This window comes from Ascaphus truei, chromosome 15 (genome assembly GCF_040206685.1).
Source record: "Ascaphus truei isolate aAscTru1 chromosome 15, aAscTru1.hap1, whole genome shotgun sequence".
In the NCBI taxonomy this organism is placed as follows: domain Eukaryota; kingdom Metazoa; phylum Chordata; class Amphibia; order Anura; family Ascaphidae; genus Ascaphus; species Ascaphus truei.
This window is the reverse complement of record NC_134497.1, coordinates 17,493,631-17,508,269: the sequence shown is the minus strand read 5'-3', so window position 1 is coordinate 17,508,269 and position 14,639 is coordinate 17,493,631. Positions and strand designations below refer to the sequence as shown.

General features: G+C 44.8%; 2 long non-coding RNA genes across 2 annotated transcripts; both read right to left on the bottom strand.

Moving 5' to 3' along the window:
• Nucleotides 1-1,417: 1,417 nt before the first annotated feature.
• Nucleotides 1,418-8,273, bottom strand: LOC142466621 (uncharacterized). The gene is made up of 6 exons (XR_012788185.1): nt 8,173-8,273; nt 5,878-5,988; nt 4,652-4,807; nt 2,940-2,994; nt 2,086-2,149; nt 1,418-1,720 (listed from the first exon to the last, which is right to left on the bottom strand). It is a non-coding gene; the product is annotated as an uncharacterized LOC142466621 (long non-coding RNA).
• Nucleotides 8,274-10,349: 2,076 nt separating this feature from the next.
• Nucleotides 10,350-11,556, bottom strand: LOC142466620 (uncharacterized). Its single transcript, XR_012788184.1, has 2 exons — nt 11,418-11,556; nt 10,350-10,472 (listed from the first exon to the last, which is right to left on the bottom strand). It is a non-coding gene; the product is annotated as an uncharacterized LOC142466620 (long non-coding RNA).
• Between the last annotated feature and the right edge of the window lie 3,083 nt (nt 11,557-14,639).

Sequence of the window (14,639 nt, the reverse complement as noted above, 5' to 3'; positions counted from 1 at the left end):
TCAGGGTTATTTTAGGGTGATGGGAGCAGTTTTTGTGACAGTGATAGGATGAGGGAAGATGAATGCAGGGGATTGAAGAAGTCTCAGGGGGGAAGGGGGAGGAAGGTTGGGTTTTACTCCTAGGGGGGAAATGAGGGGAAGGGGAAGGGTTTGAGTTCCAAAAGGAAGGAGAGGTAAAGTGTCCCAGGGGTGAGAGAGGAAGGGGTTAAGTGCTCCATGGAGAGGGTGGAGAAGGGGTTAACAGTAGAAGGAAACTAGTGTGGGAGAGGAGTTTCAGTGCTGCAGCGGCAGTCTCACACACTCTCTCTCACCTGTGCTGTCAGAACTCTCTCCCCCTTATCTGATTCTGCATTCACAAGAGAGGGAGGACTCGGGAGACAGAGACTTCACAGCCCGGAAGTATCAAAGTTGCACCTCTCTCCGGCCGAAGAAGCAGGCACCATGTAGTACCGGCAGGAAGATAGGTGAAGATGCGTTGCACTGCCTCAATTTCCAACTCCCAATGAGACCGGGAAAAATACAAAGTGAGCACTCAGCTGAATAACAGGTCAGGTTTATTGCAGGGTGGTGCAGCAAGGGAACAGCAAAGCAACACGAACGCACCTACGCGTTTCGTGCACGAGGCACTTTATCAAGTGATAAAGTGCCTCGTGCACGAAACGCGTAGGTGCGTTCGTGTTGCTTTGCTGTTCCCTTGCTGCACCACCCTGCAATAAACCTGACCTGTTATTCAGCTGAGTGCTCACTTTGTATTTTTTCCGGTCTCATTGGGAGTTGGAAATTGAGGCAGTGCAACGCATCTTCACCTATCTTCCTGCTGGCTATCTACCTGGATGAACTGCATGCCCTGGATATCTGGAAGTCCTGCAAGCACTAAGGTAACAGGGCCAGAGCGCCCCTACATATATGCATATGTTTACCAGTGCCTCTGTTCATTTCATATTGGTTACTAGGGGGGGCTATTATGGTGTTTCAACTGTGGTGGTCATGTGGACCCCACTAGACTCCTAGCCCGCACCTGATAATTGCCATATTATTCATGGACTTTCCATTGCTATCCAGTATTATTTACATATATTATTGAGGAACTTTGACCGATTTGGATGCATCACTTTTCTCTTGTTTCTGGACCATGTAGTACCGCAATTATAAAACTACCTCCCATATCGCCTTGCTTTCAGATTTTATTATCGGGGTATTACTATTGTCTATATTGGTATATGGTATTGCCCAACCCTAGTCCAGATATAGGAATAATCTCTAAAATGTAGGTGCCAACATTTATCCCATCCCATAAATGGCCAAACCCCCACATTTCCAATGCAGAGACCAGCCCAATGACCAAGACGATGACCACCCCAATGACAGGCTGAGCCTGAGGTATATCACATACAAGAAATGAGTAGTCCTGCAGCAGTTACTGAATGCAATGTGTATCATTTATTGAAAGTGTGAAATCGCCTTTACAATCAGATACTGGTGATTCCACGTCGAGAATAGGCCCCGCTACCCGTAATGCAGTGTCAACCTCCCAGAGCCCACATGGGACCTACAGAGAGGTCAAGAAAATGGATCTGCGTCTCTCAGGACATCTGCGTTTCTAAAGCTGTGATTTCCCCGATATGTTCTTGCTCCGTTTCCATTGGCGCATAACAGAGCGAACATCTCCTCTGCAGTTATGTTGAGGATGCTGGGCATTGTTCTCCTGCACTACACAAGACTGCGAGAAGAAGAAACATTACATTACTTCAAACGTATCATTGCAAGTTCTGTTACAGCGTGAAGGGCCCCGTGAACCAGGCAGAAAGCCAAAGGCGCTGCCCTGGCGTGTCCCACGTGCCTCTCTACCGGAGCCGCCATATGTGAGTGAAATAAACAAAGAGAAATAAAGCACAAAAGCGCCTTAATCTCTATTCAAGTCTATTCAACGGTCACTTTGGATTTGATAGAATTACACCCGAAGAACAAAGAAGCGTGGCCTGGTCACAATACAAGGGGAACACATACAGTATCTGTATCTGTGCAAGTTGTCCTAATTACTGCCATAAAACGTGGTTATATTCATGGAGCGGTGTCTCAGATTACCTTGTTGGGCATTCAGGTCATTCACAAGTTTGTTGCAGATCTCTGCCTGAGCTCCACCTGCCAGCTATAGGAAAAGACAGAAAGGTTATTGTGTAATGGTGAAGAAATCCCTTCTATTCACACCGGCTCCGGATTAATGGCCTAATGCAACTAAAGTGTTTGATAAACCAACATTGTGTAGGCCAAGGCCTCTCCAGCCGTTGTCATTTTATGCTTTAAACCTTTGCGGAGGGATTCTTAGCGTGATGGTGTAAAATAAATAAATAACAGTGTAAAGTAATGCGAGGGGTTATTAAATGTTATTGAAGAAACACAGGGCTGGGTTTGCATTGATCTGCAAAGATGCAGCGCTTCAGTCCCACAAGCAGGGCTTGCCTGGGACCGGAAACGCAACCCCAGCATTGGAACCAAAGCTTCACAAGCCTGCAAGGACGCTGGGTGCACTACCAGCCAGGGGGTAGATTCCCAGAAGAATGGCCCGGGATAATCTGTTTTACCCAGTCACGGAAATAAATGTCCTTTATTTGACGAGAAAACATTGTGTCTGTTCTTCACTGACCCTACCTACAAGGCTGTCCTGCCAATACAATATATACAGCATATATATATATATATATATATATATATATATATATATATATATATATATATATATATATATATATATATATATATATATATATATAAAATTATATTTAAAAAAAAAAAATATATATATTATACTCCTATATGTTGTGGTTGGCACTATATAACGTTTATTGAAATGATTTTGTTTCTAAATTCATTATACGTTTGCTGGGGTTTGTGAGATGTTCATAGCGGTTGCTTTATTAGCAGAATAATATCATACTGACCCAACTACGGTATTGAGCAAAAAGTGCCAGGTATAGACCGCCCTTCAAATCCACACTGCAAGAGAAAACACCATGGGATCAGTGTGGGAAGCAGATTAGGTCATACAACGTAAGCATGTAAAATGCAGGGGTCATGTCTGGCTACTCCCCTCCATTCCCACATTCTGTAACATGCTAGTAGTACACCTGCGGACTGTAATATGCTAGTACTACCCTGACGGCCTGTAACATGCTAGAATTACCCTGATAGCCTGTAACATATTAGTAGTACCCCGGCAGCCTGTAACAAGTTAAATGATTCCCGATAGCCTGTAACATGTTAGTTGTTACCCGTTAGCCTGTAACATGCTAGTAGTACCCTGATAGCGTGTAACATGCTAGTAGTACCACGATAGCCTGTAACATCCTAGTAGTACCCTGGTAGCATGTAACATGTTAATAGGACCCTGATGCCCTGTAACATACTAGTAGTGCCTCTATGCCCTGTAACATGCTAGTAGTTACCCAATAGCCTGTAACATGCTAGTAGTAACCCAATAGCCTGTAACATGCTAGTAGTAACCCGATAGCCTGTAACATGCTAGTAGTAACCCAATAGCCTGTAATACTTGGTACATTGCCAAGATGCTTCTCTCGTTCCTCTTTCATGGAATAAGACATGTTGGGAGATGTACTTTATGTGGTATGCAGAATAGTTAGAGGGCAGTACTAGGGAAGAATAAGGATGCTTATTAGCGACAGTGGTGGGGGGGGGGGGGGGGGCGGTCTGCCTGTAACCTTCTTAAGCGCATAGTTTGCCCAAAATGTGAGATTGTAAGAATTGCCGTATTCTTATGGAAGTGAATGTACAGTTTAATTAAAAAAGAATCATTCCCCACAAAATCCGTTATTTATTTACTGCTAAATTACAGAAGGACTTTATGTGACAGGGTAAGGCTGAGAACGCAAATAGGAATTGATTACTCTGAATCTATTTATTTATATTTAAAAAATGAACATGAATGTCCTATATTTCATTAAATTCCCAGTGCGCAGGCAGGGCAGCACTTAGAATAATCTGCAGTTCCGGACAAGACTAAAGTAGAAACATCTATGGAAATATATAATTCCCGCGCCCCTCGCAAACTGGCTGGCATTTTTTTAGTGATCTTTCTACATTTAAACAGAAGTCTAATAACAAATGAGCCGTTTAGTTGAATCCTTTGATCAAAACATGAATCGAGCTGGGTAGCCCCATCAAGGTAACTCCCAAATGTAGCTGAACCTACACAAATTGGACCACCACGTTTGTTTATGCATTTGCGCCGCATCACTCCAAGTTGTGCTACATTATCTTGTGCATATATTAAATTATTTACTTTTTTGGCATATACCTTGTTTTTGGACTTTTATGAGTCAGAGAGTGCTGGAACTCTGGTTATTTTTCCAAATATAGCCGATACCGGTATTGGCGCTGAATGAATATAGGTTCTTATTATCCAATGGGCTAAATTTAAAGAAATTTGTGAAAGTGCCCTGACCGGGTTAAATGAAGGAAGCATAATGTTATCTGTGATTTAGTGCAATTAATAACTGTCGTGGCATTGTACAGTATTATTACAATATAGATCCACCATTTCATTGTTTAACACGGGCAACACAAACAGGGAATGCTTGCTGGTATGGAACTTGTGTGGCAGTAATAATGTACATAGAATTGTCCCAGTACTTACTCAATGCTTCCAAGTAGTTTAACTGTGAGCTGCCCATCTCCGTAAAGCTGTACACCTCCACATGCATATGATACTACAGAACCGGAAGCATCAGCATATACGTCAAAACAGATGGACAACGTGCCGTTAACATCGGCTACAGGTAGCAACAATGCGCTGAAAAAATAGAGAGAAGAGGAACCATGAAACAGATCTCTATATATCTGACCTTCCTCATCCTCTGTCTGCATGTCCATCGTCTGTTGTTTGTCTGTCTGTCGCTTATCTGCCTCTCTGTAACTGTCTGCCTGTCTGTCTGTCTGCCTCCCTGTAACTGTCGTTTGTGTGTGTTTGTCTCCCTGCCTCCCTGTAAGGCTGCAGCCAGGGTGGCGCTGAGCGGGCGAGCATGCTCACGCTGGCCGCGATGAAACACATTGCCGCAATGTGTGTGCCCAGCGTGAGCGAGCGCCTGCGCCTGCTCGGCGCTTAACTGCAGCAAAATTAGATTTGTCTCTCGCTTGCACGTCACGTGAGCGGATCGCCCGAAGAGGGCGAACCAGCTTCGTGATGTCATGGCCGCGCCCCCCGAATTGCACCACCCACCCTCCCGCGTGCGCACCTAGCCGGCCACAAATCTCCCGGACAAGCAGGGAGTGTGTCGTCACCGCGCATGAGCGCCAGCGCGTTCCCTGCCTGGCCGCAGCCTAACTGTCTGCTTGTCTGTCCGTTCATGACTAGATGGGCGGAAATGTTTGGATTTCTTTATCTTGTTAACGCGTGTCGTCTATGTTAAAAACTACCGACAATTAGGGCTGCGTATGGGATGATATTCATGGATATTGCCATGCTAAGAGTATGCGTTTCCTGTTGCATAGATTTGCGCCTACGTTATCAAGCTGCTTTGCGTCAATGTTTTATTCCACCTGGGTGTCTGCGGCATTCCTTTTTCATTGCTTCAGTCAGACTCCCCAGGTCGGGGGGGGGGGGGGGTGAGGGGTGGGGGATGTAACTTCTTCATTAAAAAAGTTTCAATCGCAAGTGTGATACATTCATTTGCCACCAATCGAAAAATTATGGGCCAAATTTGCTAAGTGGTGCTAAGCTGCACAGAACCCCAGGCAATGTCCCTTTCACTTGAAAGTGCTATTTAAAGTGTCTTTAATACTAAACAACAGCTAAAAATGTTAGTGTAGTGATTTATCTTCACTCACATATTTTTAATTATGACATAAAATCAATTTACTTACGAAACTTGAATCTTCTTTCTTCCATAAACACAGATGCGTTGTACAGTCCTCCCAACATCTGGATCCACGGACAACGTGAGTCGTTGAAATTCCACCACTTTTATAGATACACTGTAAAGGAAAGGACATAACGATAGAAAAGATTAGTCCGACTGTAGCTCACATCCCTGACTTAGCTCTTCTGTGCGGGGCAAATAAGTTTACTCTCACTCACTAACACTGGGCACGGCAAGAAGGCAAAGAGACAAAAAGGGAGACAGGGAGGGGTAAAGGGAGACAGGGAGGGAAAGAGAGACAGGGAGGGGTAAAGGGAGACAGGGAGGGGTAAAGGGAGATGAGGGGGGAAAAGGGAGATGGGAGGGGTAAAGGGAGATGGGGGGAAAAGGGAGACGGGGGGGGGGGAAAGGGAGACGGGGGGGGGGAAGGGAGATGGGGAGGGGGAAAGGGAGACGGGGAGGGGGAAAGGGAGACGGGGAGGGGGAAAGGGATACGGGGAGGGGGAAAGGGAGACGGGGAGGGGGAAAGGAAGACCGGGAGGGACAGGGAGACAGGGAGGGGTAAAGGGAGATGGGGAGGGGTAAAGGGAGACAGGGAGGGGTAAAGGGAGACAGGGAGGGGTAAAGGGAGACAGGGAGGGTTAAAGGGAGATCAGAAGGGGGAAAGGGAGATGGAGTGGGGGAAAAGGAAGACCGGGAGGGACGGAGAGGGGAAAGGGAGATGGGGAGGAGAAAAGGGAGATGGGGGATAAGTGAGATGGGGAGGGGAAAAGGGAGATGGGGGAGAAAAGGGAGACAGGGATAAGTGAGATGGAGAGGGGGAAATGGAGACATGGAGTGAAAAAGGGAGATGGGGGAGATAAGAGTGACGTTGAGGGGAAAAGGGAGACAGGGAGGGAAAGGGAGTCATGGGGGGATAAGGGACACGTTGAGGGGGAAAGGGAGATGCAGAGGGGAAAAGGAGATGGGGAGGGGGAGAGGGAGACGGGGAGGGGAAAAGTAGATGGGAGGGTGAAAGGAAGATTGGGAGGGAAAAAGGAGACAGGGAGGAGAAAAGGGAGATGGGGGGGGGATATGGGAAACGGGGAGGATAAGCAAGACGGGGAGGAACGACACGATTCTGTCCGGCTTGTTCAAACATCTTGACTTTCTTTGTTCAGAACCTTAGAACCCACTCCCCCCCTTTTGCTAGCAGAGGGGCCTGAAATACACAAGTTCGGCTACACAGAGGTCCGATATATCCGGGCTCATAACCTCACGTAACACAATCAGTAACGTGTTTGTCCTTGAGGTTAATTTAAATCCACAGAGCTAATTACGTACAATAACAACGGCCGTTGTATATCTCATTAGCATAGACTTATCGCCATGTAAAGTTAGCATAACCTTACATTAGCTACAAATAACATGGTGCTAAGCCTGTCACCTACATAGGGCGTTACTCCCACCCAGACAGTGAAATATGGGGGAGGGAGAAGATAGAGAAAGAATCCAATGTCTGTAAATTAAACATAGACTCCTTTTTATAATACTGTACCCGTGAGCAAAGCTGAAACCCCCTGAGATACCTGGGAAATACAATGTATATAACCCATGTTTCAGGGTCTTAGCTTTAGATATAAGTTAACTAACATCTCGTTAAATTCCTGCATTAACTTTATCAGACGACTGTGGAACTGAGCCGAGGACTAGAAAAGAACAGGTTAATGACTGGGGTTACCCCAAGGACCATACACACAGGACCCTACACACAGGAACCATACCCACAGGAACCCTACACACAGGAACCATACACACAGGAACCATACACACAGAAACCCTACACACAGGAACCCTACACACAGGAACCCTACACACAGAAACCCTACACACAGGACCCTACACACAGAAACCCTACACACAGAAACCCTACACACAGAAACCCTACACACAGGACCCTACACACAGAAACCCTACACACAGGAGCCGTACCCACAGGAACCCTACACATAGGACCGTACCCACAGGAACCCTACACACAGGAACCCTACACACAGGAACTGTACCCACAGGACCCTTCAAACAGGATGCTACACACAGGATCCTACACGCAGGATCCTACACGCAGGACCCTACACACAGGAACCGTACCCACAGGAACCCTACACACTGGAACACAACACACAGGACCCTACACACAGAGACCCGACCTTGGAAACGATCTGGGGAAGAGCAGAAGGAGGAACTGTTAAAGAAAAGATTGCTGGTTTAGTGCAAGAAATTAGGACATTTTCCATCTCCCATGTAACCATGTACTCACCTAAGAAGTCCCAGAAGGCCAACATTTAATTTGAAGTCCAGGACAATGATCCGATGTTTGAATTTCCCAAATGTAGAAGTTTTGGAATAAAACCTTTCTGACTATACAATTTTTTGCTACCCAGTCTTGTCACACATCGATGGGAAGCTCCTTCTGAGTTGTTGCCAAGAACATTTGGGGGCTTTTGTGTTTCCAAATTTGAACCCCAAAGTTTAGAGAAAACTGTTGTCCTTTCTACTCTGCTAAAAATAACATAGAATCCTCATAGAATAGACACCTAGCGTAACCATAGGAATTGTCATTATGGCAATCCTTAATTATGACAACTATAATTATTATTACAACAATGGATATAGTTCAACAAAACATCCATCGTGTAAGTTTTATAGCAGCGATCTGCTCCCCATACAAAATTATTTTTTTCTTTTTTACCATTGCTATGCTATTTCGCTGCAGGTTTTTAGCATCTTCTACTCGTTTTACATTCTGTTGTTGAATTCTGGAGATATCTGTTTTTGATGTGCTGTTTCATGGGGCACACAATATGGCCGCCTATTTTAAAAGAGGAAGTGCTGTGTCTTCTCAAATAGTGTAATTGCTATAACAGCCCAAGGAAGCTTAATACATTAAAACTCATTAAAAAGAGCATCAAGGGTAAAAAGCAATAACAGTGCAGTAAGTATTATCTAATACAGTACCACACTGGGAATAGCCGACAAGCATTGTATAGGACTTAACGCTTTCATTACATCCAGTTAAATGTGTCATACAAAGATTTATATTAGGGATCATATACATGTCTGAAACACATCATAAACTATATTATGGTTTTTAGTGATTAAAGTGAATGTACGATATGTTGGTGTGACCTAAATTTTTTTTTTTTTCTAGCATGTTCTTGTATAGCACTGCTAATTGTACGCAGCGCTTTACAGAGACATTTTGCAGGCACAGGTCCCTGCCCTGTGGAGCTTACAATCTATATATTTTTTTGGTGCCTTAGGCACAGGGAGATAAAGTGACTTGCCCAAGGTCACAAGGAGCCGACACTGGGAATTGAACCAGGCTCCCCTGCTTCAAGCTCCGTGTCAGTCAGTGTCGTTACTCACTGAGCTACTCCTTCTCCTGTATTAAGTATGGGTGAACAATAATCTCTATCCATACATACCTCTATCATAATAAAAATGAATAATTAACTTGTATTAATTTACAATGTTGTGTGACCTACTATGGCATATACTGTATTAAGTATGGGTGTATAATAATGTTTATCAATACATACCTCTATAATATTACTACTAATGAATAATTAACTTGTATTAATGTACAATTAAAATAAATGAAGGGCACTAGAAATAATGAGAAAAGTGAATAAGTGTAAAAATACAACATTTCTCATTATTATGACAAGCATTGCATTCGTTTTGGGTAACGCACATGACTGACGCGTCTTTATCGCAAGTGTTAAAGTTTGTCCAAGGTGCGTATGCAGTGTAGTGTTTCACGCGTCCCTGTGGCACGTACATTCCCGTTATTAGCGCTGCTACTTTTAATAAAGGGCGCTATTTTTGCATTTCAGTCACTTTGAGGATACCGTTAAATGGAATAAAAATAGTGTGCCTAATTAGGTAAGATCACGTTATTAGCCCAGATTTAACAGGTCTCTGAGGATCTACCCCACAGAATTTTGAATGAAATGTGGCTTCATTAAATGCACGGGCAGTGTAAATGCAAAAAGGGTTACGTGAGACCCTCCCCCCCTTAGCTTGCATGGTATACTTTTAGTATTGGGGGCAGGAGGTTAATCCTGGAGGTTTGGGATATTCCATAAATGCTGTTACTTGTTGCATCTTCATCTTGCACGGGTGGCCAACTCCAGTCCTCAAGGGTCACAAATAGGTTAGGTTTTAAGGCTATCCCTGCTTCAGCACAAGGGGCTCAATCAGTGGCTTAGCCATTGACTATCAATGAAGTGGCCAACTCCAGTCATAAAGGGCAACCAACAGGTCAGGAATTAGGGAAATCCCTGCTTCAGCATAGGGGGCTCCTTTAGTGGCTCAGTCTTTAACTGAGTCAGATTGAGCCACCTGTGCTGAAGCAGGGATATCCTTGAAACCTGACCTGTTGATGGCCCTTGAGTTGGCCACTCCTGACCTAGACTAACAGAGCACTTTACTTACCATTGTAAACGTTGCAATAGTCACAAGAAGCTGCACCAGCATCAGCCGATGGGAGGGAGAGTCCCAAGATAAGAGCCAAACACACCAACTTCCACATCTTGGGTTTGTCAGACTTCTAGGCTGGGGAGAAACATGCAGAGGCAACATAAGGGGCAGAGATGTGACACAGATACAGGTACAGTATGGGTACCCAGAGAGATATGGAGATGAGTAGCAATCAATAAGTCGAGGAGAGTCTATAAGCCCATATCAACTAAGCAGACTTCTGACATAAGACACCCTTGGACGTTGAGTTGAATGTGCTGGGAGGTGTTTGGTAGAAGACTGATTAGTGAATATGGGCCAGTGTGAGATAAGAACGGAGAGAAGGGAACTGAATGGAGAATAAAGAGGACGTGTGAGCTGGAGAAAGAGACAAAGAGAAATACACCACGGCAGAGTCATACTGATAGTATCAACTAGTGACAGGAAAATAGGTAAGTGACAGGGAGTGGGGAGATAGGGAGGAGAGAATATTGGGGCGAAAGGGAGGAGAGAATATTAGGGAGATAGGGAGGAGAGAATATTGGGGAAATAGGGAGGAGAGAATATTGGGGTGATAGGGAGAGGAGAATATTGGGGAGATAGGGAGGAGAGAATATTGGGGAGATAGGGAGGAGAGAATATTGGGGAGATAGTGAGGTGATAATTTTGGGGAGATAGGGAGGGAGAATATTGGGGAGATAGGGAGGAGAGAATATTGGGGAGATAGGGAGGAGAGAATATTGAGGAGACCGGGAGAGGAGAATATTGGGGAGATAGGGGGGTGAGAATATTGGGGAGATAGGAAATGGGGAATATTGGGGAGATAAGGAGGAGAGAATATTGAGGAGATAGGGAGGAGAGAATATTGAGCAGATAGGGAGGAGAGAATATTGAGGAGATAGGGAGAGGAGAATATTGGGGAGATAGGGGGAGAACGAGAGGAGTATGTGCAGGAGATTGCAGAGATACTGTTATGGAGACAGACATTGAGATTGGAAGGGAAGGGTGAGAGCTTTTCATCCTTCAATGCTTTATTCTTACCCAAGCCTTAGTGATGAGTTGATTTCTGAAGGTTCTTGTTGTGTGAAGGAATAGGTAGAGATGATGGCTTTTTATACACATGAGAAGATGGAAACAGACTGAAGTCAATAAGGAACTCTCAGTCTTAAAACGTCATTGTTTCATTGAATTGTTCCAATGTAAATATGACATCAAAGTTCGGAGAAGTAATTAAAGTCTCGCAGAAGGGCAACGGTCTACAGAGCCAAAGACGATCACTCCGTTTGGGCAGCTAGTGCTTTGCCAGCAGAAAACTGGCACCTGTCATGTTAATTTGAACAAGAACTTCAAGCCTAAAAGCTGCAGTATGTCCTCTCCAGCATGTTATGTGTACATTTCTGGGGTTATGTAATTTATTAAGAGAACAAAAAGGAGGAAAGTACCCTTATGCAAGTGGCACTCCGTCACAAATAGAAGTAGAGAGGAATGGATGTATAAAATGAATACATAACTTTTAATAGGGTCAATAATCAATAAAATGCCTTTAGTTCACATACTTTTGCTATATATTAAAAGAAATATTCCAATGTATAATTAATAAAGAATAAATAACACAGGAGTCATAGGCAGCTAAAGTATAGGTTGCGGAATAAATCCATCTGATTAGTAACTGCTACACATATTTGGAATGGGTGTAGAGAGACATTGACACTTGTGCAGCTTTGTCCTCGCGGGAAGAATTCCCTATTTTCTATTACAGTTGCCACTCTCCTCACGTTGTTGGTCTCCTCCGGCACCTGGTCTCCTCACGTTGTTGGTCTCCTCCCGTCGTCGTTCTCTTCACATCTACTACTTAGGCCACGACCCCAGTGGTCATGGGTGCACGCGCGCCGGAGCATCTGGCGGAGTGTGCACCCGTTTCAGCCGCGACCAGTGGTCTGCGGATGAGCTTTTCAGAGACGAGCAGGAGATCCGACAGGGGAAGGCATGGCGGGGGCATGGCCATGATGTCACATGGCTGGTTCGCCCTCATTGGCTGAACCGCCGCCTTGACGTGTCCAATGCTCGGCAGCCGCACCAAAAGACAAAAAGCTTGTCTTTTTGCCAAGGTGGTCGCGCATTGTGGCTTGTGCTCAAGCAGACACGCCGACTGGGGCCTGCCCGATTGAGGGCTGTGTCTTGTGTGCGGCACGCATGCCACAGCACGCACCACAGCGGCCACCGGGGACTTAGCCTTACATTTATACTCACAGCTACCACTCAAAGACAAAGGTCACTACACTCTGCTCATATTACTCTACCTCTCTGCAGCATTTGATACTGTAGACCACCCTCTTCTCCTTCACATTCTCCATACTTTGGTATTCGTAAGAAAGCTCTATACTGGATCACCTCTTACCTCTAGTATAGTGATAAAGTGAAAACAGGCGCAAACAGATAAAGGGTGATCACTAAAAATAAAGTGAAAATATATATATATCTTATAATAAGTGAGACATTGATGTGAAAATATAAATTGTGTATACAATTTCACCCCCTGCTCAGACCCACTGGGAGGGGCAGTCTTCACTCGTCCCCGATGGTAACAGTAGTAGACACGAAATCCAGGGGGAGCATAGGGAAAAACACAAAATAAAACAGATCTAAATGCAGTGGAATTATAAATGGGGAAGATGAGTTTCCAAAATCTTGGCTCCTGTGGAATGGCTACTTACAAGATGTAAGAGTCAAAACAGCAGGGTTGGCATTCAGTCAATGGTGGATGTGTAGTGTAGCAATCGTCAGGGTGGTTCAGGTACTCAGGAAGGTAAGTCCCTGGTAAAAGAGAGAGAACAAACTTGCATAGCGCAGATCAACCAAGGTGTAAAAATGATTTATCTAAGTAAATAATGCACTCACAATATAAAGAATAAAATCGGGCATGTCACACTTAATAAGTGTATGAGAGGATATCAACAGCCAGCTGGCTCACCATCCCGCAACTCTCCGCGCTCATCCGTCTCTGCCTCTGCTCAACTGCGTCACCGCACGGCTCGGCGTCTGACGTCAGATCCAGTTTCGTCTGTTGGTGGGGGCTGTACCTTCCGTGAGTCCGCTCCAGGCGGCTCCGCAAGAAAGACTCCCACTCAACGCGTTTCGCTACATAATCACGTCGGCTTTGTCAGGAGAAAAACGCGTTGAGTGGGAGTCTTTCTTGCGGAGCAGTCTGATGAGGACTCACGGAAGGTACAGCCCCCACCAACAGACGAAACCGGATCTGACGTCAGACGCCGAGCCGTGCGGTGACGCAGTTGAGCAGAGGCAGAGACGGATGAGCGCGGAGAGTTGCGGTATGGTGAGACAGCTGGCTGTTGATATCCTCTCATACACTTATTAAGTGTGACATGCCCGATTTTATTCTTTATATTGTGAGTGCATTATTTACTTAGATAAATAATTTTTACACCTTGGTTGATCTGCGCTATGCAAGTTTGTTCTCTCTCTTTTACCAGGGACTTACCTTCCTGAGTACCTGAACACCACCCTGACGATTGCTACACTACACATCCACCATTGACTGAATGCCAACCCTGCTGTTTTGACTCTTACATCTTGTAAGTAGTCATTCCACAGGAGCCAAGATTTTGGAAACTCATCTTCCCCATTTATAATTCCACTGCACTTAGATCTGTTTTATTTTGTGTTTCTTCCCTATGCTCCCCCTGGATTTCGTGTCTTCTCCTCTTACCTCTCTCATCATACTTTCAGTGTCTCTTCTGCTAACACCTCATCCTCCTCTGTTGATCTCTGTGTGGGGGTTACCCCGGGGCTCCGCCCTGGGACCCCATCTCTTTTCTTTTTATGCACTCTTCTGGGTGTCCTAATCACATCTCTTGGGTTAAAATATCACCTTATACTGATGATGCACACGTTTACTTTTCAAACCCTGACCTTACACCTGTTGTACAGACCAAAGTCTCTGGATGTCTCTCCACGTTATCATCCTGGATTAGGGTGACCAGATTTTGAAAATGAAAAACCGGGACATTTTTTTTTTACATAACAGTTTATTTATTGTAGTACACTTATACTTACGACCATTAGTCTTTGTTACATAGTTGTGTGTGTGTGTGTGTTGACCTCACTAATCGAACAAAAAAAACCCAGATGTGAATGATTCTGAACCCCTTAACCAGTGTCTGGATGCCCCCTCTTCACAATTTCTAAAGCAGCAATCCCGCCTGGGATCTTACCTGATCCGCAGTCCCTCAAGGTACTATACTG